The sequence below is a fragment of the Euprymna scolopes genome, chromosome 5 (assembly GCF_053919585.1).
Source record: "Euprymna scolopes isolate OS-2025 chromosome 5, ASM5391958v1, whole genome shotgun sequence".
NCBI lineage: Eukaryota > Metazoa > Mollusca > Cephalopoda > Sepiida > Sepiolidae > Euprymna > Euprymna scolopes.
Window position 1 is genome coordinate 109,570,420 of NC_136486.1, and position 25,498 is coordinate 109,595,917.

The following is a 25,498-nucleotide window of genomic DNA, read 5'->3' on the forward strand; positions in this document are numbered from 1 at the left end:
AAAAGAATGGTTGTTAGGAGGAAGATCCACGCACAATAACTCGACGACTGATTTTTCTCAGGTTTTAATCGATAACCAACCCTAATCAATTCCAATTTATATAACAGTTTGTGGCACCATCAAACGTTCCATGGAACGCATTGCTAGTGAAGCCAAACCCCAGGGTGTTTTATTCGGCGTCGGCTGTTTCAATGAGTTGACAATCCAACATATATGTTTCGCTTTCGCTCAAAACAACCCGACTGCACTTGCATGTATTTTTTGTTAAATGATCTTGCATGCATTCAGCATTTATTTCATCTTTTGACAATCGACCATGTTTATGTTGTTTCTTCTCTTGTAGGTAATTCCTAATGTTATGTGCATCATTTTTGGTACATTCCGTACATTATATATGTCTTGAAAATTGATCGTGTTATGCTTTTTTCATTTTTTTTATTCAATCTTCACCCCAAACAAGGCACAGTGCCACTTTGAAGCAGGGGGCTACTACCAGGGACTTAATTAGCGGGGTCATTATGAAGGGAGATGAGTAGAAAGATGTTTGTTCACATTACACTTGAACTTCTGCATATCAGTACAGTTGGGAAAGCAGTATCCCGGAAGGGAGTTCCAAAGACTTGCAGTTCTGGGGGAAGAAACTATTGGAGTAAAAGGCTTTCTTACATTTAGGGATCTCTACTGTAAAGGGGTGGGATTTAGTTGCTTGTCGGGTTTGTCGGGGGTAGTCATGTCGAGGAGGTACAAGTGCTTGCAGTTCGTCAGAGCAGCCACCATTAAAGTATTTGTAGAACAGGCAGAGGGATGCAACATCTCATCAATATGACAGAGGCTGAAGCTTAGATGACAGTTCAGGACATATCAGGTTGGCGACTCTCTTTTGAACCCTGTCCAGGAGTGAGAGACAAGCAGCAGATGAACTAGCCCAAATGTGACAGCAATACTCCATACATGGGCGAATGGTGGCCTTATAGAGTTACAGGATACTTTCAGGCGTAAGTAATTTTCTGGCACGGTAGAGAGAGAGCCCTCCTTCTTTGCAGCAGCCTTGGCAATGCTCTCAATGTATATATTCCAGTTCATGTTCCCTGTAAACGTTAGGCCGAGGAGTTTAAAGGAAGTACTTTCATGCAGTGTATTCTAAGCCATTGCTATTGGTGGTAGAAAAGGTTTCTTGTAGTTATTGAAGGAAACAAGCTTAGTCTTGGTAACATTGAATGTGGCCATCCATTTTTGTCCCCATTCTACAACAGATTGGAGGTCATTCTCTAGTGTTTCTGCCATTTTCTTAGATATATGTTCATTTGTTTCCCCCCTCATATCTGTTATAGAGGGTGGTGTCATCGGCAAATATACCCATCTCCGAAACAATTTTATCAGGGAGGTCATTTATGAATATCAGGAACAATAAAGGCCCAAGGATATACCCCTGGGGTACTCTCGCATTTATATCATATTGTTTAGATGTCCGACCGTGGAGGACAACTTTGATTTTTCTCTTACTTAAGAAGGATTTAATTACATTGTGTATTCTTCCAGTGATACCGTATGATCTAATTTTCCTTGCATTTCATTATCAGGTGTATCTCTTCTTGTTAAAATAATTTTTCGATATTCGCGACACGGGAAACGAATGAGAGATGCTAATTTGTGTTTCATTGACATTGCATTTGAAAACAAACACTGGTGTCATGAGTTGGTGAAAGAATCGAATAATGAAAGAGCATGTTAACAGATTCATTTTTGGTCTAAACAAAAAAAATTGCCTTTGAACTTTACTTAGGATTCAAACACTGCCCTCATTACGATGTGCTTTCAATACGTTTCCGTATTTTTTTAGTAATCTCCTCCAGCTGCAATGCACTTATTGTATCGTTCAAACAAATTCTAGAAGTCTCCATGGAAGTCCTCTTGTGTGGGTGTGTTAATAACCCTTATCACAGACTCTTTTTTCTCCTCAATTGTTTCATAATGACAGCGTCTATAATTTCTCTTGGGTTTAGAGAATAACCAAAAGTCACTAGGAGCAAGGCCTGGACAATAGGGAGAGTGAGCAACTATGTTGATGCCCATGATAACGTCTTTCTTTCTTATCTTCTCTGAGCACCCTTGGACAAACATCGTGCAAAGCTTTCACATCTTCAATTCAATGCGAATAATTGTGTGTAGAGTTCCCACCTTGACATAAAACTGTGCAATTATTGTCTCTATGGACATACGACGGTTCTTATCCATGAAATTCTTGATTTGGCCAATCAACTTTCGTGTTCTGACGTCCTTATTCATCCCATACTTCTCATCATCCCTCAAATACTCCAAACCTTCCTTGGATTTGTTATGCCACTAAAAAACTGATGCTCGATTTATGCAAGATTGTCCAAAAGCAGTTCGAAGCATTTCATACGTTTCTGTGGCGTTTTTTTTGGTACAAGTTTAAACCAGAATTTTATTGCATATCGTTCTTCTAAAGTGTCTTCACGTCCAGACTGCATTAAAAAAAATTCACCAGCCGTGGCAATCAGACTTAAGTAGGGTGTATTTCAATTCTTACTGTATCTGTTAATTTGCACCTAGAATTACAAAAAATGGTCAGTCATCTCATAAGATGTATATAATGACATACAGAATTTTCAAGAGTCTACAACACTTTTAAAAAGAACTAGCAGTTCAGCCCGACTTTGCTCGAGCCCTATGTACTGTTAATAACTTTATATGCATATATATATATATATATATATATATATATATATATATATATATATATTAAAAAGTGTGCATATGTATGATAATGCTTTTCTATATATTAGGCCCCCTTAACTACCATAGCGAAAAGTTGCTAGAGACCGCAGAGGTCAAATTTTCTTTAACTTTGGCCATAATTTTGACCCCTTAACATTTATTGTTTTTGGATCAAATCAAATTAAAATGTCTGACCCATATCCAAGTAACCTACATCTAAAATTTCAAAGGCCCAAAACTGACGGAAGAGGTCAACTCTTTCAACTTTTACCTCTTGGCAGTCAAACTTTCGCCCAAAAACTGATTAAAAGGCTTGCTGAAAGTCTGAATACCCTTTATGTAAAATTTCAAATGTTTAAACCTAAAATTGGCTTAATAGTTTGCTAGAAACCGCAAAGGTAAAATCTTTGAACTTTGACCCCTTGGAAACCAAATTTTCAGGAAAAAAACGAGTAAAAAGATTGCCCTATTTCTGAATATACTTTATGTAAATTTCAAATGTTTAAACTAAAAAATGTCTGAGTAATTTGCTAGAGACCGCAAAGATTTTTTTTTCAAACTTTGACCCCAATTTTGACCCCATAACATTTACTGTTTATGGCTCAATTTCTAGTGTTTAGACTAAAAATCGGCGGAGGAGTTTGGTAGAATTTTCACAGGTCAAATCGTTGAACTTTTATCCCTCACGAGCAAATTTTTTGGCCGAAACTCGATAAAATAGATTTTCCCAAATCTAAATACCCCTATTGTCAAATATCGAGTATGTTGACCGAAAATTGACAGAAATATTTGGTAGGGAAATATACACAGACAGACAGACAGACAGGCAGACAGACAGGCAGACAGACAGACACACACACATATATACACACACACACACACACATTTTCACTTTTATAGATGCTGTAATGGGTGCCCGGCGTTGCCCGGGTATTTGAGTGTGTGTTGAGCAAAATAAAAAAGTGGTAGTAGGAAGGTAGGCTCGAACCCGTACCGAGAAGGAGAAAAAGAACGGGGGAAAAACGTGACGTGTTTGCTGTTACGACCAACGTCAAATGGAAGTTACGTAGGTTTAAATTAATGCTAGACAATCGAAAAGAGGGGATGACTTTCGATAATATCGGCATAAAAAGCGACCCCCTTCCCGTAGAAAAGTGCCCAGTTAAGGGTGCAGAAATTAATGTTTTTACTCAATCTTCCGGTATTTATCGTCTGAAAGGTCGAGCTTCAAAACGATACTGATCTTGTAAAAATCCGTCACCTCTGTTGAAAGGTTTAGGCAGTCATGCAAACATACATACATAGATTTATATATTTATAGCTCAAATTTTTTTACCCAAACCAATTAAAACGCTTGCCATATCTCTGAATACCCTTTATGTAAAATTTCAAATGTTTAGACCAGAAATTGTCTGAGTAATTTGGAAAAGACCGCAGAGGTCAATTTTTTTAACTTCGACCCCTATTATGCCCCCTTAACATTTATTGTTTTAGGCTTACATCAAGTTATTAAGTTAGATCCATGTCCAAGGAACCTATATCTAAAATTTCAAGTGTTTAGACCCAAAATTGTTGGAGAAGTTTGGTAGAGTTCCCAAAGGTTAAATCGTTGTACTTTGACCCTTTTACAGCCAAATTCCTGACCGAAAACTGATTACGAAACCTTTCCCAAATCTCAATACCCTGTATAACAAATTTTGCGTCTGTAGACTGAAAATTGACAGAGTTATTATGTAGGGAAATGTACACAGACAGACAGACAGAAAGATACTTTCACTTTTATAGATATACTAGCATTTCATCCCGGTGTTGCCTGGGTGTTTAGAGGTATATGTTAAGAGAAAAAGTGGTAGTAGGAAGGCAGGCTCGAACCCGTACCGTGAAGGAGGTAAAGAACGGGAAATAAAAAAAGAAAAGGGATGAAAGAAGGAAGAAAGAGGGGATGACTTTCGACAATATCGGCGAAAAAGTTAAAGGCGCAGAAATTAATGTTTTCAACCAATTTTTTGGTATTTGTCGTCTGAAGGGTCGAGCTTCAAAACGATACTAATCTTGTAAAAATCCGTCGCCTCTGTCGAAATTTTAGGCAGACATGCAAGCATACATACATAGATTTATATATTGGTTGCTCAAATTTTCGACCCAAACCAATTAAAATGCTTGCCCTATCTCTGAATACCCTTTATGTAAAATTTCAAATGTTTAGACCAGAAATTGTCTTAGTAATTTGGTAGAGACCGCAGAGGTCAAATGTTTTAAAACTTCGACCCCTAGTATGACCCCTTAACATTGTCATCAATCTGTAACTTTTAACTTTTAAATAGATTTTTGCCTGGTTTGTTACGGTCAAATTTTAATAAACAGTTTCCTTTCTCTCTTATTTTTAACTTTTAAATAGCTTTTTGCCTGGTTTGTTACGGTCAAATTTTAATAAACAGTTTCCTTTCTCTCTTTTTATAAATCTCTTCGCTTTAACTTTTAAATAACTTTTTGTCTGGTTCGTCGCGGTCAAATGTTAATAAACATTTTCATCAGTTTATTTTTAACTTTTAAATAACTTTTTGTCTGGTTCGGTGCGGTCATATTTTAATAAACATTTTCATCAGTTTATTTTTTTTAACTTTTAAATAGCTTTTTGTCTAGTTATTCACGGTTAAATTTTAATTAAATTTTTCTATCAGCCTGTTACTTTTAACTAGCTTTTTGTCCGGTTACTCACGGTTAAATTTTAATAAAAAAATCTTTATAAATGTCTTACTTTTAATTTTTTATGGCTTTTTGGTCAGGCTGTAAGCTTTTCAATTTTAATTAGAATTTTTATTGTTCTATTAATATTAAGTTTCAAATAGTATTTTTTTGGTCTCTCGTCTATAATCTTATAATAGCATTTTCATAGATTTGTAACTCTAAAGATAGAATAGCTTTTCTTCTGTCTAGCATGTTTATGTTTGACATATTATTCTCCCCGCTCTGTTACTCATAGCTTATAATGTTGTTTTTTTTTGTCTGTCTCAGGTTTAAATTTGAAATAGCATTTTCATCAGTCTGTTATAATTTTTTAAACAGCTTATTTTTTATTGTTTGGTTACGTTTGAATTTTAATTAGTATTTTGATCAGTCTGTTACTCTTTTATATTAAACCAGTTTTCCGTCAGTCTCTTGCGTTTAAATTAAAACTAGCATTTCCAAAAAATACAGTAGAACCCCGGGATACGGCATTATATATTAGTAACAAAATACAGCACAGTATATAATACACATGTATATAATGAAATAACATTATAAATAACACCGTAAGGCGGGATAAATACCGTAATCAAGGGCCAGAAAAACATCCTATTCCACATCGTAACCTGAAAAAAAAAACATATCTTATGGCCACCGTATCCCGGAGTTCTAATGTAGATGCATCTTTAAGAATAGCCTTTCTTGCTTTGATAATGCTAGCAGTTAATCCCGGCTTTGCTCGGGCCCTATGTACTGTTAATAATTTTATGTATGTATGTATGTATGTATGTATGTATGTATGTATATATATATATATATATATATATATATATATATATATGTTAAAAAGTTTGATTCGTGTCCAGGTAACCTATATCTAAAATTTCAAGTGTTTAGACCCAAAACTGACGGAGGAGTTTGGTAGAATCTGCAAAGGTCAACTCTTTCAATTTTTACCTCTTGGCAGCCAATTTTCGTCCAGAAACTGATTAAAAAGTAGGCTGCCTGACTGAATAGCAGTTATGTAAAATTTCAAATGTTTAGACCCAAAATTGGCTGAATAGTTTGATAGAGACTGCAAAGGTAAAATATTTTGTACTTTAACCCCTTGGAAACCAAATTTTCATCCAAAAATAGATTAAAAAGATTGCCTTATTTCAGAATACATTTTATTTAAAATTTCAAATGTTTAGACTAAAAATTAGCTGAGTAAATTTTTAGAGATCGCAGAGGTCAATTTTTTAAAACTTTGACCCCAATTATGACTCCTTAACATTTATTGTTTTGCGCTTAAATCAAATTATAAAGTTAGATCCATACCCAAGTTACCTATATCTAAAATGTCAAGTGTTTAGACTCAAAATTGGCGGAGGAGTTTGGTAGAATATTCACAGGTCAAATAGTTAAAGTTTGACCTCTTGAGAGCAATATTTCTGGCCGAAAACCGATTAAAAAGATTTTCAAAAATCTCAATACCCCTATTGTCTAGTCTCCAGTTTGTAGACTAAAAATTGACAGAGTAGTTTGGTAGGGAAATGTACACACACAGACAGACACATAGACATTTTCACTTTTATAGATATATAGATGATTAAGATTTTTTGTAGTTCTTTTTATTTCACAAATCTTTATAAAAATATCGTTCTCTCTGTTATATAAATCATAATAATCTGTTGAATCTTTGGAAATGGAGAAACGAAATGACTTCGTCATATGGAGATAAGATTGCGTATTAAAAAGCTGCCTAAGTCAATTAAGTGTAAGCGTTTAAACATTCTCTTTGAAGGGAATGAATTTCAGTTTCGTCGGTCGTTTAGGTATCGTATTCTACTAAGATCAAGGTCGCCTAAACGCAGCAAAGATCAGATACGAAAGGCTTACCCTGCGGGTTAACGCGTCCCACGTTTCTATCTCTACAGCACAGAAAGATCTCGATCTGATTACGGCCGGTTCTAAACGCTTTAAAGTCATTTTAATCAAACGTGGTAACTACTAGCCACCCGATTAATCGCAGCCTCAGATCCGGTTTGGAATTTTCATCCTCGGTCGTTAAAATCAACAGAGATTAGACCATTTTTTAATGAACTGGTCCCTGTTGATTGCGCTGTAATGCTGGTCATGTGCAGTTCTAGCCTTTGCATTCTCTCTTTAAGAAGGGGCTAGTTTATTGCTAATCACCTTAGCCGCCCTTACCGGGAATGCCGACGGGGCTGCTCAGGCACTTTTAGCAGGTTAATTCCCTTTCTCCTACCTTGATGTCACAGATCTTGCAGAAGGAGAGAACTACATACTCCCTACATGCGATAAGCTAACAAGTGTGCTTAACAACAAAACAGTCATCGCTGCCCTGAAGTTCATAAGTTCGGGAAGTGTCAAGGCATTCTATTTACTGATGACGATAATGGCTTATGCATATGCCCTGTAACTCTAAAAAGGAAAAAAAAAAAACACTTGGTCAGTCGGTCGACAGATAGGAATAATTGGGTAATATCTGGCGCCGTTGAGTGCCAAATGTTTAAAACATTACTAATTTTAAAATGAAAAGTTTCATAATCGAGTACGATGTCATAGACAGAATCGTATTGTCGCAGTCGACATAAAAGCGACATCTGGCTTATTTACTAAAACAGAGTAGTGAATACTACTGTATGAACGCAGAATACAAAACAGATCTAAATAAGGTGCTTGAAAATTACATAAATCTGACCTGTTCGCCTAGTGGTCTCCATCAATTTACTGTCTTGATACCTCACTGTAATACAGATTCATATTCCAGTAGCTTCTTTCCAAGAGCTAAAAGACTATGTTATTTTCTGCCTACCTATAACCTTGGCTTTTTTAAAGTCTACTGCAAATAGGCATCTCCTGTCTTTACAATAATCACTTTTCGTTCTTGTTAGCTTACGCTTGTGAAACACTGTTCCACTGGCCTGCTTCCCGACTGATTACAATATGGAAGCCTTCAAGTCCAATGGAAACAAGTTCTTGCTGAGCCGTTGGACTTCTGAACATCACCTGAGTAGGCCGTTTATTGAGGCGGGAAACGTTGAAATCATTAAATGCCCAGGTTTGAGTCTATTGAACAGTTCAGTTAAATGCAATACACATAATTGACCATAGATCAGTGAGGGGGACGGATACACGAAAAAAAAAAATACCGTAGAGAGGTAGGCTTCGAAACGGTACGTATTCTCTCCTGATTACTTGATATTATCTGGAGACAGAAATCTGGAGATGAAATACCCCACAAGTTAAAACATCTGGTAAACTTAATTATATACATATCTCCAAGGTAAGCGGTTTCTTACAAACAACAATATCTTTTCTAGGTTGCTCGCTTCATTGTGAATTGGAGAACGAAAAGTCCGTAATAAAGATCCGCACGTTGTTTCTCAGTGGTTATATTTTGAAATGTCGGGAACGCTGCGTCGATGACGTGAGATTAACGTCAGGGGTGTGAGTTCCATTATAGAAACCTTAATTGATTTTGAATAAAATTAAATACGCATCAAGTGCGCTTGAAAGCCAAATTACAACGCAATTTTACGAAAGTAAACAAATATTTTACTTGTTTGAAATTTATAATTTAAATATATTTCGGAGTCAAACTCCATCCTCAGTATTTTGCTTGTTTCTTCTTCTTCTACTAGAAAATTTTATTTATTTATTTATTTAAAGAATATTTAGATCACAATGATAGTTATATTTTTTTTCTTAATATAATACTGACTCTGACGAAAATTTATAAGAATTGGTAATACAACGAATATTTTTATTTAAAATAAACATTTATTTATTTATAAATTTAAAGTCAACTTAGTTTCGACGATATAAATCGTCGTCGGGATTAGAAACAGTTTTTAATTTTCTTTTTCCTTTTCCTTCCTTATGTCATTATATATATATATATATATATATATATATATATATATATATATATATATATATATATATATATATATATATATATATATATATATATATATAAGTCCCTATGATCTTAAATGGTAATTTTCAAATATTTCACTCACGAGGATCGCACGTGGTTTACTTGAAATTAATTAGATATGTTTTTATCCATATAAGCGTTGTATAAATTTGAATTTGTAAGTTTAAGAAGTCAATACAACGCATAAATAAAAAAAAAATCAATATTTATTAAATTAAAAGATTAAAATCAACTTAGTGTCGACGATATACGCCCTCATCAGGCAGAGGAAAAAGTTGTTTTTTTCTTTTACATATTCTAATTCTAAATTTACACAACGCTTACATCGAGGAAAAATTATCTCCAAATGGATATAAAAATTCTTTCCAAATGGATATCATTACCAGTAAAGTATACACTGTGATGTGGAAATAACCATGAGTCACTACTAGTATAGATTGATCACCTCTAAGAACGAAGCCCCCACCCTCGGAATTCTATTAGTTCCATTGGACGACCATATCAGTCCTGGGTGGATAACCGTGAATGATTAAGCTAGGCGTTTCTAATCATGAAACCTTGGGAAATCCCAATTCAGTCCATTTAAATCATATCCAAGACCACAAACGCCCCTCCCTAAAAAACAACCAATTGGAAGCCAAACGATTATGGTTCTAAATTTTTTTATAGATAATTTATATGATATACTAGCTGGACTCCCGGCGTTGCCCGGTCGTACAATACGCTATAACATGATATTTTAATTTATGCAGATTGCGTATGTATTATTATAGAATCAATCCTCTCTTGAATATTATATATTACAAGGAATAATTTGACCAGGGGGACTAATTCGCCCCAAAAAAGTAAATAAAAATAAATAAATAAAATAAATAAAAATTTAAATAATTATGATAATTCTGTTCATCAAATTCCGTTTGTGTCTGCTTACAATATCACACAAGCTGATATTTGGACCTGACGATGAATGCCCTGGAAAAGTCAATTCTGATTAATGTTTAGTTTTAAAATATGCAAACAGAGAAATGATCTGCGGCGATTTTAAATGGTTCTCTTCTATTATCATAAATTGAATGCATTAATATAAAAAATTAAAATAAAATGCTGTGATACACTCCGGCTTGAACAGGGTATCGTTTGATCTGTGGTTGAATGCTCTACCACCAAGCTATCTCTCCAGATGTCAGTAATGTTTGTTTAAAAAAAAAAAAAAAATAACAAATTATTTGCTCAGATTTTATTATCTCCCTTGCCGGCGTAACGTATAAAAATTCTCCTGTAAAAAAATTTCCGTTTTATAGATAAAAAAACAAACTATTTTTAGGATCGACCTTATTTTGCCAATGTAACCTTTTGATCTTCTTCATGTGTCTCTTGTCGAACTTGATTATATTTCTGTCGAATTGGGGAATCTGCACGAAAATTCGAACAACACCCTTTATTTAATCCGCGGGTGGCTTGCTCTCGTTTCCTCAGTTATGACCGGGTAGAACACTTTAGTTATTCAGAATTGTATGCTGAACTTTCAATCTCCAAAACGGTGCCATTTACAACTGAATTACAAAGTGCTTTATCCGTTGCACCACGTATCGATGCAGAGGACGAAGTAGGGAATTAGAACCCTAACAATCTTCACTACGAAGAGATAAAGAAAGAAAGAAAAAACACAGATTTCGGTCGACCCAGGTTTTAATTTGACCGTTGTATTTTCGGTCGGATTTTCGCGACCAAGAGTGCATTTTCTTTTTATATACTTACACAACTTCATTTAATCTTTGGGTTAATATTTTTTATTAAAAAAAAAATAAATAAATAAAAAAATAAAAATAAATAAATAAGTAAATAACGTGGAGACTAATACACATGAACCACATGCGCGGGCCAGACGAGCTGCTGCAGAGACAAAACATGAGGAAGAGTTACATGGAACCAAGAACATTGATGCTGCATATCTATAAGTTCTCTATTCCCTCCCCCACCCCTCGCATTACCCAATCACCCCACCCCCCAAAACATAATGATGCCAAATAGCTGAGAAGTGTCAAGGAGGATGGAAAGACCGAGGAGAGAGCGCCGACCAGACGTCTGCTGGACAAATGCTAAGAGAAATGGGGCCGAGTGGAGACCAATGGTCGCTGATAGCGAGAATCAATGGTAAGCGGCTGTTGCAATAATGCAAATTCATTTGCAAATTTATCGAAAGAGGTGGAATGTATTGGAAATCTGAGGAGACTTGTTGTCACCCAGCTTCCAGAGAACACCACAGTTTGTTTTCAAGAAGAGATCCTGTGTGAAAACTCCTTGTGAACCAATAATAATTATAAGTTATATTATTTATTTGCGATCAAGATTGATTTTTTATGGTCGATAATCGATATAGAGTGCCTAATTGTTTTTTAAGTCATCATTGTTCATAGTTTTAATAAAAAATATTAATCCAAATTTTGATTGAAATAGTTTTATTTAAAGATTTTGTAAATACAGTAGCGTACAAAACTAAGGGACAAAATGTTAAAACCTAATATTTGTCAGAAATAATAACTGTGAAAAGCTGAAAATGTTGACAACTGGTAGTCGTTATTATCCATAATAACATAATAAAATTTGAATAAAAAATTTAAAAGTTTAACCAATTATAATACAGCTATTAAAATGTACAATAATTATCACTCGTTTCTTTATTAAAACGTTTTGTTTAAATAGTTTTATTAAATAGTTTTGTTTAAATAGTTTTATTAAAAAGTTTTGTTTAAATAGCTTTATTAAAAATGTTTTGTTTAAATAGTTTTATTAAATTGTTTTCTTTAAATAGTTTTATTAAAAAGTTTTGTTTAAATAGCTTTATAAAAATGTTTTGTTTAAATAGTTTTATTAAATAGTTTTGTACAAAAAACGTACCCTTGACCTCCACACACGATATTCTCTAAACAAACAGAAATCGATTCGTTTTTTTTTGTGAGCAACATTTATGTTTTTATGTAGTGTGCGTTTTTTTTATCTTTTATGCCAAACTTTTTAATACAACTATTTAAAGTAAAATGTAAAACTATTAAAAAAATGTAAAACTACTTAAACAGAAATGTAAAACTATTTAAACAGAAATGGAAAAATATTTAAACAGAAATGTAAAACTATTTAAACAAAAAGGTAAAACTATTTTTTAAAAAGTTAAAACTATTTTTTAAAAAGTTAAAACTATTTAAACAAAAATGTAAGACTATATAAACAAAAAAGGTAAAACTAATGAAACAAAAATGTAAAACTATTTAAACAAAAATGTAAAACTATTTAAATAAAAAGGTAAAACTAAACAAAAATGTAAAACTAATGAAACAAAAATGTAAAACTATTTAAACAAAAATGTAAAACTATTTAAACAAAAAGGTAAAACTATTTAAACAAAAATGTAAAACTAATGAAACAAAAATGTAAAACTATTTAAACAAAAAGGTAAAACTATTTAAACAAAAATATAAAACTAATGAAAGAAAAATATAAAACTAATGAAACAAAAATGTAAAACTATTTAAACAAAAAGGTAAAACTATTTAAACAAAAATGTAAAACTAATGAAACAAAAATTTAAACTTATTTAAACAAAAATGTAAAACTATTTAAACAGAAATGTAAAACTATTATAACAAAAGGTAAAACTAATGAAACAAAAATTTAAAACTATTTAAACAAAAATGTAAAACTATTTAAACAAAAATGTAAAATTATTTAAACAAAAATGTAAAACTATTTAAACAAAAAGGTAAAACTATTTAAACAAAAATCTAAAACTAATGAAACAAAAATGTAAAACTATTTAAACAAAAAGGTAAAACTATTTAAACAAAAAGGTAAAACTATTTAAACAGAAAGGTAAAACTATTTAAACAGAAAGGTAAAACTATTTAAACAAAAAGGTAAAACTATTTAAACAAAAATTTAAAAGTAATGAAACAAAAATGTAAAACTATTTAAACAGAAAGGTAAAACTATTTAAACAAAAAGGTAAAACTATTTAAACAAAAATTTAAAACTAATGTAACAAAAATGTAAAACTATTTAAACAAAAAGGTAAAACTATTTAAACAAAAAGGTAATTGTCACTAAATAAGGTTTGCAGGTTATAAGGGAAAAAACGTTCTTATCTTAAACATTATTAAATGAGGAGTCATTTCGTGTAAAAAGTTAATTTCTTTTTACCCATCGAAACTCGAAAACTGCACGATTAAATATAAATAAACATTCAATAAGCAAAAAATCAACATGCCCCCAAACTACCATTTTGTTGATTAAAAAGTAGCCTTGACCTTGCGATCAAAAACTAAGATAGAGTCAAAACGGAACGAATCGACTTGACTTCGAGTTGTTTTGTTCGTATCTTTATGAATTGATGAGGAGAGAGCGAGTGGATCAAATAAATTCGGCACTAAATATAATTAAAGCATTTATTCTACATAAAATATTTTTCATTTTAAATTTAAACTAAATATTACTTAAAAAAATAAAAGCTGTTTAAGGTTGCTTGAATTATTTGTCATTCTAAAGTATAGACGAACATTTAATTTAAAATAACACTGTTTCAAAGTTGTTTAAGTTGTCATGAAATGCAGCAAAGGATTTCGCCGCATTTATTTTTTAAATTAGTTAATGCCTTATTTTTCTCATATAACCCGCAAACCCTATTAAGCGACATTACCCAAAACTATTCGACGATAGATATTAACTCGGAATATTGCATTTTTCATTTAGGTTGACCGCTTTCTCTTAATTTCCTTTCTTTTCTTTTTATATGTCTATCTCTCTTTATTTTCTTTTTATATTTCTATCTATCTATCTTTCTTTTCTTTTTAGTTATCTATCTATCTTTCTTTTCTTTTTAGTTATCTATCTATCTTTCTTTTCTTTTTATATGTCTATCTCTCTTTATTTTCTTTTTATATTTCTATCTATCTATCTTTCTTTTCTTTTTATATGTCTATCTCTCTTTATTTTCTTTTTATATTTCTATCCATCTCACTTTCTTTTCTGTTTATATATCTATCTATCTTTCTTTTCTTTTTAGTTATCTCTCTCTCTCTTTCTTTTCTTTTTATATTTCTATCTATCTCTCTCTCTTTATTTTCTTTTTATATGTCTATCTCTCTTTCTTTTCTTTTTATATTTCTATCTATCTATCTTTCTTTTCTTTTTAGTTATCTCTCTCTCTCTTTCTTTTCTTTTTATATTTCTATCTATCTCTCTTTATTTTCTTTTTATATGTCTATCTCTCTTTCTTTTCTTTTTATATTTCTATCTATCTATCTTTCTTTTCTTTTTAGTTATCTCTCTCTCTCTTTCTTTTCTTTTTATATTTCTATCTATCTCTCTTTATTTTCTTTTTATATGTCTATCTCTCTTTCTTTTCTTTTTATATTTCTATCTATCTATCTTTCTTTTCTTTTTAGTTATCTCTCTCTCTCTCTTTCTTTTCTTTTTATATATCTATCTCACTTTCTTTTCTGTTTATATATCTGTCTCTCTTTCTTTTCTTTTTATATATCTATCTCTCTCTCTTTCTTTTCTTTTTATATTTCTATCTATCTCTCTTTATTTTCTTTTTATGTGTCTATCTCTCTTTCTTTTCTTTTTATATATCTATCTATCTCTCATTCTTTTCTTTTTATTTATCTATCTATCTCTCTTTCTTTTCTTTTTATATATCTATCTTTCTTTCTTTCTTTTCTTTTTATCTATCTATCTCACTTTCTTTTCTTTTTATATATATATCTATCTCTCTTTATTTTCTTTTTATATATCTATCTCACTTTCTTTTCTTTTTATATATCTATATATCTCTCTTTCTTTTCTTTTTATATATATATCTATCTCTCTTTCTTTTCTTCTTATATATCTATCTATCTCTCTTTCTTTTCTTTTTATATATCTATCTATCTCTCTTTCTTTTCTTTTTATATATCTATCTATCTCTCTTTCTTTTCTTTTTATATATCTATCTATCGCTCTTTCTTTTCTTCTTATATATCTATCTCTCTTTCTTTTCTTTTTATATATCTATCTATCTCTCTTTCTTTTCTTTTTATATTTCTATCTATCTATCTTTCTTTTCTTTTTAGTTATCTCTCTCTCTTTCTTTTCTTTTTATATTTCTATCTATCTCTCTTTATTTTCTTTTTATATGTCTATCTCTCTTTCTTTTCTTTTTATATTTCTATCTATCTATCTTTCTTTTCTTTTTAGTTATCTATCTCTCTCTCTTTCTTTTCTTTTTATATTTCTATCTATCTATCTCTCTTTATTTTCTTTTTATATATCTATCTCACTTTCTTTTCTTTTTATATATCTATCTCTCTTTCTTTTCTTTTTATTTATCTATCTATCTCTCTTTCTTTTCTTTTTATATTTCTATCTATCTCTCTTTATTTTCTTTTTATATGTCTATCTCTCTTTCTTTTCTTTTTATATTTCTATCTTTCTCTCTTTCTTTTCTTTTTATATATCTATCTTTCTCTCTTTCTTTTCTTTTTATATATCTATCTCACTTTCTTTTCTGTTTATATATCTATCTCTCTTTCTTTTCTTTTTATATATCTATCTCTCTCTCTTTCTTTTCTTTTTATATTTCTATCTATCTCTCTTTATTTTCTTTTTATGTGTCTATCTCTCTTTCTTTTCTTTTTATATATCTATCTATCTCTCATTCTTTTCTTTTTATTTATCTATCTATCTCTCTTTCTTTTCTTTTTATATTTCTATCTATCTATCTCTCTTTATTTTCTTTTTATATATCTATCTCACTTTCTTTTCTTTTTATATATCTATATATCTCTCTTTCTTTTCTTTTTATATATCTATCTCTCTTTCTTTTCTTTTTATATATATATCTATCTCTCTTTCTTTTCTTCTTATATATCTATCTATCTCTCTTTCTTTTCTTTTTATATATCTATCTATCTCTCTTTCTTTTCTTTTTATATATCTATCTATCTCTCTTTCTTTTCTTTTTATATATCTATCTATCTCTCTTTCTTTTCTTCTTATATATCTATCTATCTCTCTTTCTTTTCTTTTTATATTTCTATCCATCTCTCTTTCTTTTCTTTTTATATATCTATCTATCTCTCTTTCTTTTCTTTTTATATATTTGTGAGCATAGAATCTGTTTTTTACCTCTAAGCATGTTAACCAACACAGTATTTGCTCTATAAGCACTGTTCATTAAAAGTATACATTAAGGTTATAATTGTATTTTATTTATTTTTTATACATGGTAAAAATATATATTTTAATGTGCACTACTGTTTTTCGATTGGTTATTTTTTCGATGCGTTATTTATTATTTATATGTTTGTTTACTTGTTAACGAATGAATTGAATTTATTTCAAATCATTTTTAATATGAACTTTTTCTAAATCAAAACAAATTAAATTCGAGTTCTAAAGTGTAACTTAAAGAGATATTTTCCCTATTTTTTTCATCTATTATTTGTTATCCTGCAACCTTTGTGCATGTTTCTCTGTATCATGTCGACCATTAAATATCCCATGAAATTCGGACATTAAGAAATAACATTTAAATACATAAAAATAATGTTAAAATTGTAAAAATATCACGTAAGGTTAAAATTAAGTATTTTTTCAGCTCCCTGGATTAAGTGACGTTAACAGTTCATAACATTTCATTAAAGAAATGCAGTGTGGAATTGTTGTGGTAGGATCTACCTAATGAGCATACGTTGAATGTCAACTATATAAATATGGTTGGTACCGTAAAGACGGGAGAGATCTAACAAGAGACAGCGAGAGACTCAGAGAGACAACATCGAGAGTCGACGACCACCCAGCCGACACCTTCTCCAAGCCGCTCTCCCTGTGACTATACCAATGGACTCTATGTAAATATTGTATATACTTTCTTGTTTTCAATATATCTGTTCTACTTTACTTTGGTGTTGTAGTTATTTATTTCCGTGTATTCAGTCGAGCTTCAACTGGATTTTTTTTTCAAAATGAGAAAACAAGTGAAAATTGTGTCTCTCGGTCAGAAAGAGATAAGTGCAAAAATCTGAAGTAGCAAAGGGCAGTGGAGATATTTATTTTTTTACATTGACTCAGCAGAAAGCGCGCGCGCGAGAAGAAGATCGCGCATGCGGTTGCATTTTTAAATACTCTGTGCAAGAACGCGCTCTTTGGCTTGACAACAATCTGTGGATGGACGAACACAGTAGGTCACAAGTGCAAAAAAAAAAAAAAAAAAAAAAATAAATAACAAACTCAAAACACAAGAGAAAATACAGAGAATACAAACTTCGACACGTTCCATAGATATAAGTTGGGATCTGGTTGCATGTGAGATGCCATTGCCAAAAAACGACCCTAAGGTCAAGATCTACGCTTTATCTCCAGACCTACTTGTTGTTGGTTGACGTCAGTTCGTATCGATCTGCTTCGAGCCACGACCCGCTTTCTACTATCTCCAACTGGAACTTGTCCTCAACTGTCGTAATATCAAGACTGCCCGTAAATTGTTCGTAACTGTCGTAAACCCGTGTAAAATTCGCTGCCACTTCTAAAACTATCCGTAAACTAACTCTAAATATGTCTAATCCACAAGATCTCCAGCTACGGTATAGCTGGAAATGTCTTCACAAATGGTAAATCAATTCTCTCTAGATGGGTTCATAATAGTAGTGGTTGATAGGGAGAAATCAAAAGCTCACAGTATTTATGCTGGATTCCCTCAGGGGTAAATCCTGGACCCAACTCACTTCCTGATCTACATCAATGATCTTCCAAATCACATCCTATGATCATTCGTAGACATTTATGCTGATGACACTACCATCTCTAACAACACATCAAAGGCTGTAAATAACCACGTTCTCTCTGATTCTCTCTCCTCTGAACTTGAGCACGTAGTTCAATGGGAAAAGAGGTGGCTGGTTAATTTTAATGCATCTAAAATCAAGTTTCTATCTTTATACCATCAATGCTCTGATCCCCATCTGAGATTAATTGACAGTAATGGCTCTCGTCTAAGGGAAGTTCCATATTTTGACTAGTTTCTGGGTTTGACCTGTACTCCTGATCTGAAATGGAACACGTACATCAAATCCGTTGCCAAGTTCACTGGAAAAATGCTGGGATCTTTCTATCGCTCCATTAGATTTCACATTGCTGATGCAATTTTCTACCTACATAAGAGCCAAGTGCTCCCACGGACGGAGTACTGTTACCACATCTGGGCAGCAGTAGCTATACAGAGCTTGTGCCTTGACAGAGTTCAAAATAGACTTAGTAGCCTAGTGACAGATGTCCTTTTCTCTTCTCACAGAAGAGACCTTTCAAGCCTGACTTTGCATTATCATTATTCTCATGGCAAGTGCTTCTCTGAGTACGAATCTATAGTTCCCTCACAGCCAAACATTCACGAAAAACACTCGTATAGCTGAAACTACTATTAATAGTTTCCTCCACTCTTTGTCTGAGCCTAAACCTAAATGCAGATTCCATGAACAAGGCTTTTTTCTTAGAACTACCCATCTGTGAAACTCTCTTCCGTTTTTCTGCTTTCCAGCTGGCTACAATCTGATCGTCTTCAAGTCCAACATAAACAAGTTCTTGGTGAGACGTTCCCTTAAGTAATCTTATTTACCAAATTTCCACTACTAACGATTTCTACGATATTGTCCTATTGACTACTGTACACTCATTAACCCTTATCCTCGAGTGGCGTCCGGGCCTTGTGAAGTTTTGACTCCTATGTAAAAACAAAATGATATTTCCGTGGATTAAATAAAGGGATTCGTTCGAAATTCCGTGCAGATTTCCGAGTTCAACAGAAAGATTCCCGAGTTCCACAAGATACACCTGAAGAGAGTCGTTGTGAAAATAGCACTGTCGGCCGAAGAATCCAAATAATTCGATGGCCCTGTCGGTGGGGCATTAGAATACGCCGACTTCCCCCCTGCAGAGGGTAAAAGTCCCTCAATGGGGGTCCTGGATATGACCTTAAACTATATCCAGTGGTGAGGCCCCAGCTTGTGGGCTTTGGGGAGTGTGGAGCCACCCTTTAATTACCATTGCTCCCAGGTCCACTCTGACCCGGAGTGGTAGTACCTGTTAGGGTCCCAACTATGGGTTAAATAGAAACCGACGTGAAAATAACAAATATATTCTATTAAAAATTTTTTTCTTCAAAATCTTTGGATTCGGCATTAAATAACCCGAAAAGGGTGATATGCCGTAATACAAAAACAACAACCAACCAACCAACCAACCAACCAACCAACCAACAAACCAACCAACCAAATAATTCGAATAATCAATTCTCATTTCAAACATTAAGAAACATAATGCTATAATGTTGTTTATTCCAATTTTGGGACGGGTATTCTGCCAGTATAATCAATATTCAATTTAATTCATTTAAAAAGACCAAGCGTTTTTAATTACCGTGTAGGGAAATTGTTGTATAAATTTATACAGAAGAGAATACAGTAGCAAAGCAGTTGCCGAAATCCACTTTGAATTATTGTGTTGGTGGTGAATTTATTACCGCAGAAGTCGATTCGAATGTCCAGGTGCCCTGCGTGAGAAATCGGCTTTCTACTGCTTTAATCGAAATCAGCAGTGAAATATTGTCTCATAATGTCAGCGTAGACCTCTTTCAGGCATAGGAGTAATAAATAGACGCCAAGGTATACCGTAATGCTTATTCAGGAGGTTTTAACCCAAAATGAGATCACTAAGCAATCGCTGGTGCTCAAGGGAGAAAAGAAGCTTTTTGAGTCGGCTCTTAGAGGCCAGATCCGATTAACCTTACACGAGGAATTAGTCTTTGAACTCTTTCCAAATCTTGGATATCACGTATGAGATATGAAGCAGATGCTTAAACATCATGCACTGATAGTTGTATGACCATTTTTTTCTTCCTTTTGGATGGATGCGGTGCAGTTGCGGTGTACACTCTCTAGCTGGTAAAGCTTACAAATCAGAATAGTCCCAGAAAAGAATGACTCGAGAAAATCAGAATAAAGTTGAACATTGAGATTATACAATAGATGGCAATGCTGAAAACCGATGACATTTTAAGGAAAACTGAAGTACGCGGAAACTGACTCAAATGAACATCAAACGCTAATCAAAGTAAAACAGAAAGGTAGAGAAACATCAAATGGAACGAAAAAATATAAACCCGTAAAATTTTAAGCTAACTACGCCTTAAACTTAGTATCGGCATAGATTAGCGCTACACCAAATAGTTGTGAAACGTCAAATATAATAGAGAGAGAGAATAGAAAGCACAAACCAGACCACCACTAGATGAATTCAATAAGTACTGGAACATAGAGAGAATTACTGCCACTCAAATTCCAGTAAAGAACAATGGCCATTGCCAGCGAGAAATGGGTGACAATCAGGTGTTGCGATAAAGCAAATTCATTTGCAAAGTTTATCGAAAGAGGTGAATAGTACTGGAAGTCTGGAAAAACTTTTTGTCACTCAAATTCCAGGTAACACCACCCGTTGTTGTTAGTGAGTAATCTCTGATGATGACCTGTGTGAAAACTCCTAGTGAGTAAATAATAATAATAATAATAACAACAACAACAACAACAATAATAATAAAAATAATCATAATAATAATAAATAATAATAATAATAACAATAACAACAACAACAACAACAACAACAATAATAATAATAAATAATAATAATAATAATAATAAATAATAACAATAACAACGATAATAATAATAATAATAATGATAATAATAATAATAACAATAATAATAAATAATAATAATAATAAATAATAATAATAAATAATAATAACAATAACAACAATAATAATAATAATAATAATAATAATAATAATAATAATGATAATAATAATAATATCAATAATAATAATAAGTTGATTTTATAATACGTATTCCATAATTCATAATTACTGCCTTCCATAGTCGCTTTCGTCTCACCATGTTTTGGTCAACTAAGCCTTTGGTCGGGTTTGGCTAAGATTGAAACCGCTATCTTCAGACAATACTCACCTTAAACCGTAGATACTCAACATCTCTATCCACTGCGACACGGGCCCTGAAGGTCGATCAAGTTGGATTTTTGGATCTTATATATTCAAGTTTTTTCGTTCTTATCTGGTCTTCCATCATCAGGCCATACCAAATGTGTTGTATATGGAAGGGAGCAGATCCCGGTAATTAGATAAATCAAATCCCGGTAAATAGGATTGAAAATATTTATTAAATGAAAAGGCTGGAATCGAACCCAGTAATCAAAAGTTAAAAAGAATACATATTGCCATTTAGATACGATGACAGGATCCTAGAGCATTGTCAATTGTGTTAAAAATAACTATAAAACTAATTGGGTCAGAGCAAGTAGAATCGGAAAATGTAAATTAAGGACGTTTCTTTGTGTTGCCAAAAGCGTGTTCAAGACATATGTAATATGTGGATCCACGTGAGGAGACATTCACATGTCTGAGCACATTCTGACGTCACAAAGAAAGATAGATACAATATATTCAGTTGAGTTAGAGTCAGTCAAGAGAGGAGAGTCAGAAGAGTTACAAGTTGACAGAGAGTCAGGAGAGTTGAGTTAGTCGAAGCCTAGTTCGGAAGCGAACTAGAAAGGGGAGACAAGACAATGTAATTCTGCAAGGCATCGAATACTTGATCATCATCATCATCATCATCATCATCATCATCATCATCATCATCATCATCATCATCATCCAGCTGGAATGAATGTCTTCATGTTATTTGTAAGCCGTTTGTCTTCGTTTGTCATCCACTTAAAAGGGTATGTATTTTGTCTATCGTTTTCGTAAATGAACATTTTATGAAACATCCTTCCAAAGTGTTTACTGTCTATCTCCATCATTATAATGAATTCCCTTCTCCATGTTTAAAAGAACTGTCCATTTCATATCTCTTCATACCAGCCTCCTATTATAAATATGAACTGTGTATCAGCTATTATAATTGTTATCACTGTCATCGTCGCCACATACGTTGTTATATATATATATATATATATATATATATATTTATATATATATATATATATATATATATATATATATATATATACATACATAGATATATAAATTCCCGTTCACATACACCTTACAAGATAAAGCTAGAACCCAGAATTAGATAGAATCGAGCAATTGCATCGACAACGGAGCACGTCACTGATGAGATGCAGTACATCGAAACCCACTTTGGGTCTGGCGTTGTCCGTTGTCGATGCAATTGCTCGATTCTATCTAATTCTGGGTTCTAGCTTTATCTTGTAAGGTGTATGTGAACGGGAATTTATATATCTATCTATAATCTCCTCTTAATGTCTAATATATATATATATATATATATATATATATATATATATATATATATATATAGAGTCTTGGAACTTTTTAACCTTTAAAACTATACAAAAAACTTTTTTTTTATCATTCGTTAGAAAACTATTTAGTCAGTAAGTCATTCAATCACCTGCAATCACCGCATCAACTTGCTCTCTCGAATTCACTATAGTACCAGTAATAATTTATTTTTTAAGGGATCATCAGTTGTTTACCATGAAGCACTGTTTCGGAGATTTACACAACAAATGTCTAGAGATAGTGCGAATCCTATTAAGTCTATTGTCGTTATTTACTGACACTAATTCAGAGATTTTCTTAACATTTCAGTTTTTTCTGATTATAATAGAGATCGAAACGGGAGGAGAGAACAGAAGAGTAAAACCAAAGAAAATAACACAGTGTAATGAGCATAGTGAAAAGTACATAGCAGTGATCCGCATTTCATATCAAGCAACGTAGGATCTTCTGTTAGTTTCTTTCTATATAAATGTCAATATCCACGTGTGTTCCCTATAGAAAGACAAGTTATAGAATCTTCATAGTAGTAGACTTTTATTTATTTTTATTATTGGAATTCATTGCAGATAAGTAATTTTTGTATTTATTTATTGGTTTGTTTTTTATTGTTTTTTTTACAAAGGAGTCACCACTTATTAAGGCCCAGAGGCCACTCGAGGATATGGGTTACTAAGTGTACAGTGGTCAATGGGACAATGTCGTAATACTTATTAGTAGTGGAAATTTTGTAAATTGGATTACTTAAAGGGAACGGCTCATCAAGAACTTGTTTACGTTGGACTTGAAGACGGAAAGCAGGCAAATGGAAAAGAATTCCGCAGGTGTGCAGTTCTAAGAAAGAAGCTTTGTTCATGGAATCTACGTTTAAGTTTGGGCACAGATAAAGAGTGGGGGAAATTATTGACAGTGGTGGTAGATAGACGAGTGTTTTCTCGTGAAAGTTTATTCGTTTATTTATTTGCAGACTAATATCCCCATTTGCTAGTTGTTATTTCGATAACGATTCGTCATTATTTTATGAATGAAACATATGAATCTAAATGGAAAAGTTATTTTCTCATTTATTACGCTTATATTACCAGCAACACTTCTCATTATTATTTAAATAAGTAATGCAATATAGTATTTAAAATTCACTGTATACGAAACAGGCGCTGCCAAGAATTGTGCATGACAATTTACTTAAAGGAATAAACCGTAAGATGGTCAACATATAGAAATTCGAAATATGTCATTTATTTGTTATACGCTCTGCAATTACATCGTGCTTCATAAATTAAAGGATTGGTATAAATAAAAGGTGAAATATAATCGAAGAATTATATTTCCACTCACACACACACACATACACACACACACGCGCGCACACACACACACACATATATATATACATACATATATATATAATAAGAACAAAATATTCAATCGCCTTCTTTATGTACAATTTGCATAACTATTTATAATTTATAACTATATATAGTTTATAATAATTCATGTTTTACATTATTCATTTGTAAATCAGTTGTCCTATTTTTCTATATGTGTATATGTAATAGTTTTGTCGACAATAAGAGTAATTACTTGAGTAATTAAAAATGATAAATTACGAACATGTTTCTTAAAATATTCTGCGCATGTTTCCAATGAAGATAATCAAAATAAAACCAAAATATCTAGGTTAGCTAAGAATAAAAGATATACCGGCGAGGCACAATACATGGAAATGTTTTGCTCCAATATTTGGTAAACTTGACTTGTTTTTGCAGAAGACGCCAAACATTTTTGAGTTATAAATGCTAATGAAAATTCAATCCACATTTTCCTACGCCCACCAACTCGCAGGCGATCATCTTTGTGATCTTATGTAAATGACAAATGAATTTGTATAAAAATAATCAAACTGTTAATATTCACTAGTTTATATGCATATATTAATGTTTATCTATTTAAGTGAGTTAATATATAAATATATAAGATGTTTCAAAATGTTTGTGTGGATTATATAAGCCTAGTCAGTTTTGTGCTAATAGGCTACGGAATGTAAACAAAATATTTCGCCTCTCATTTACTCCCCCCACACATACATACATACATACATACATACATGATGATTGCAACGTCTCTTGTCAGACGAGTGCCACTCCCTCAGTCACTGAAAGTCCATGAGCCCGAAAATAACCTTTTTTTTCTTTTAGTCCTGCCAGCGAATTCACACGCTCAAGCAGACATGACATTGAAGACGGTCCTTGGCATATATATATATATATATATATATATATATATATATATATATATATATATATATATACATACATACACATAAACATGCACATATGCACACATGCACACATCCATACATCCATACATACACAATACATATAACACATACATACAAACATATAAATACACACACGCACACACATATAGATATATATGCATACACATATATACTATCATATACAAACATACATACATACATACATATATGTATATATATTACATGAGGAAGCTATTTATTGGAATTTGAATTCTACTAAATTCTGTTATCAACTAGCCCAATATAATTATCGTTAGGTTTGGGACGATTAGATTACGTGGAAAAATCCGAAAAACCTTTTGGGGTATCGAAATCTGTATCAATGTCTCCAGTCAGTCTCGAAAGTCAAAGCATACCT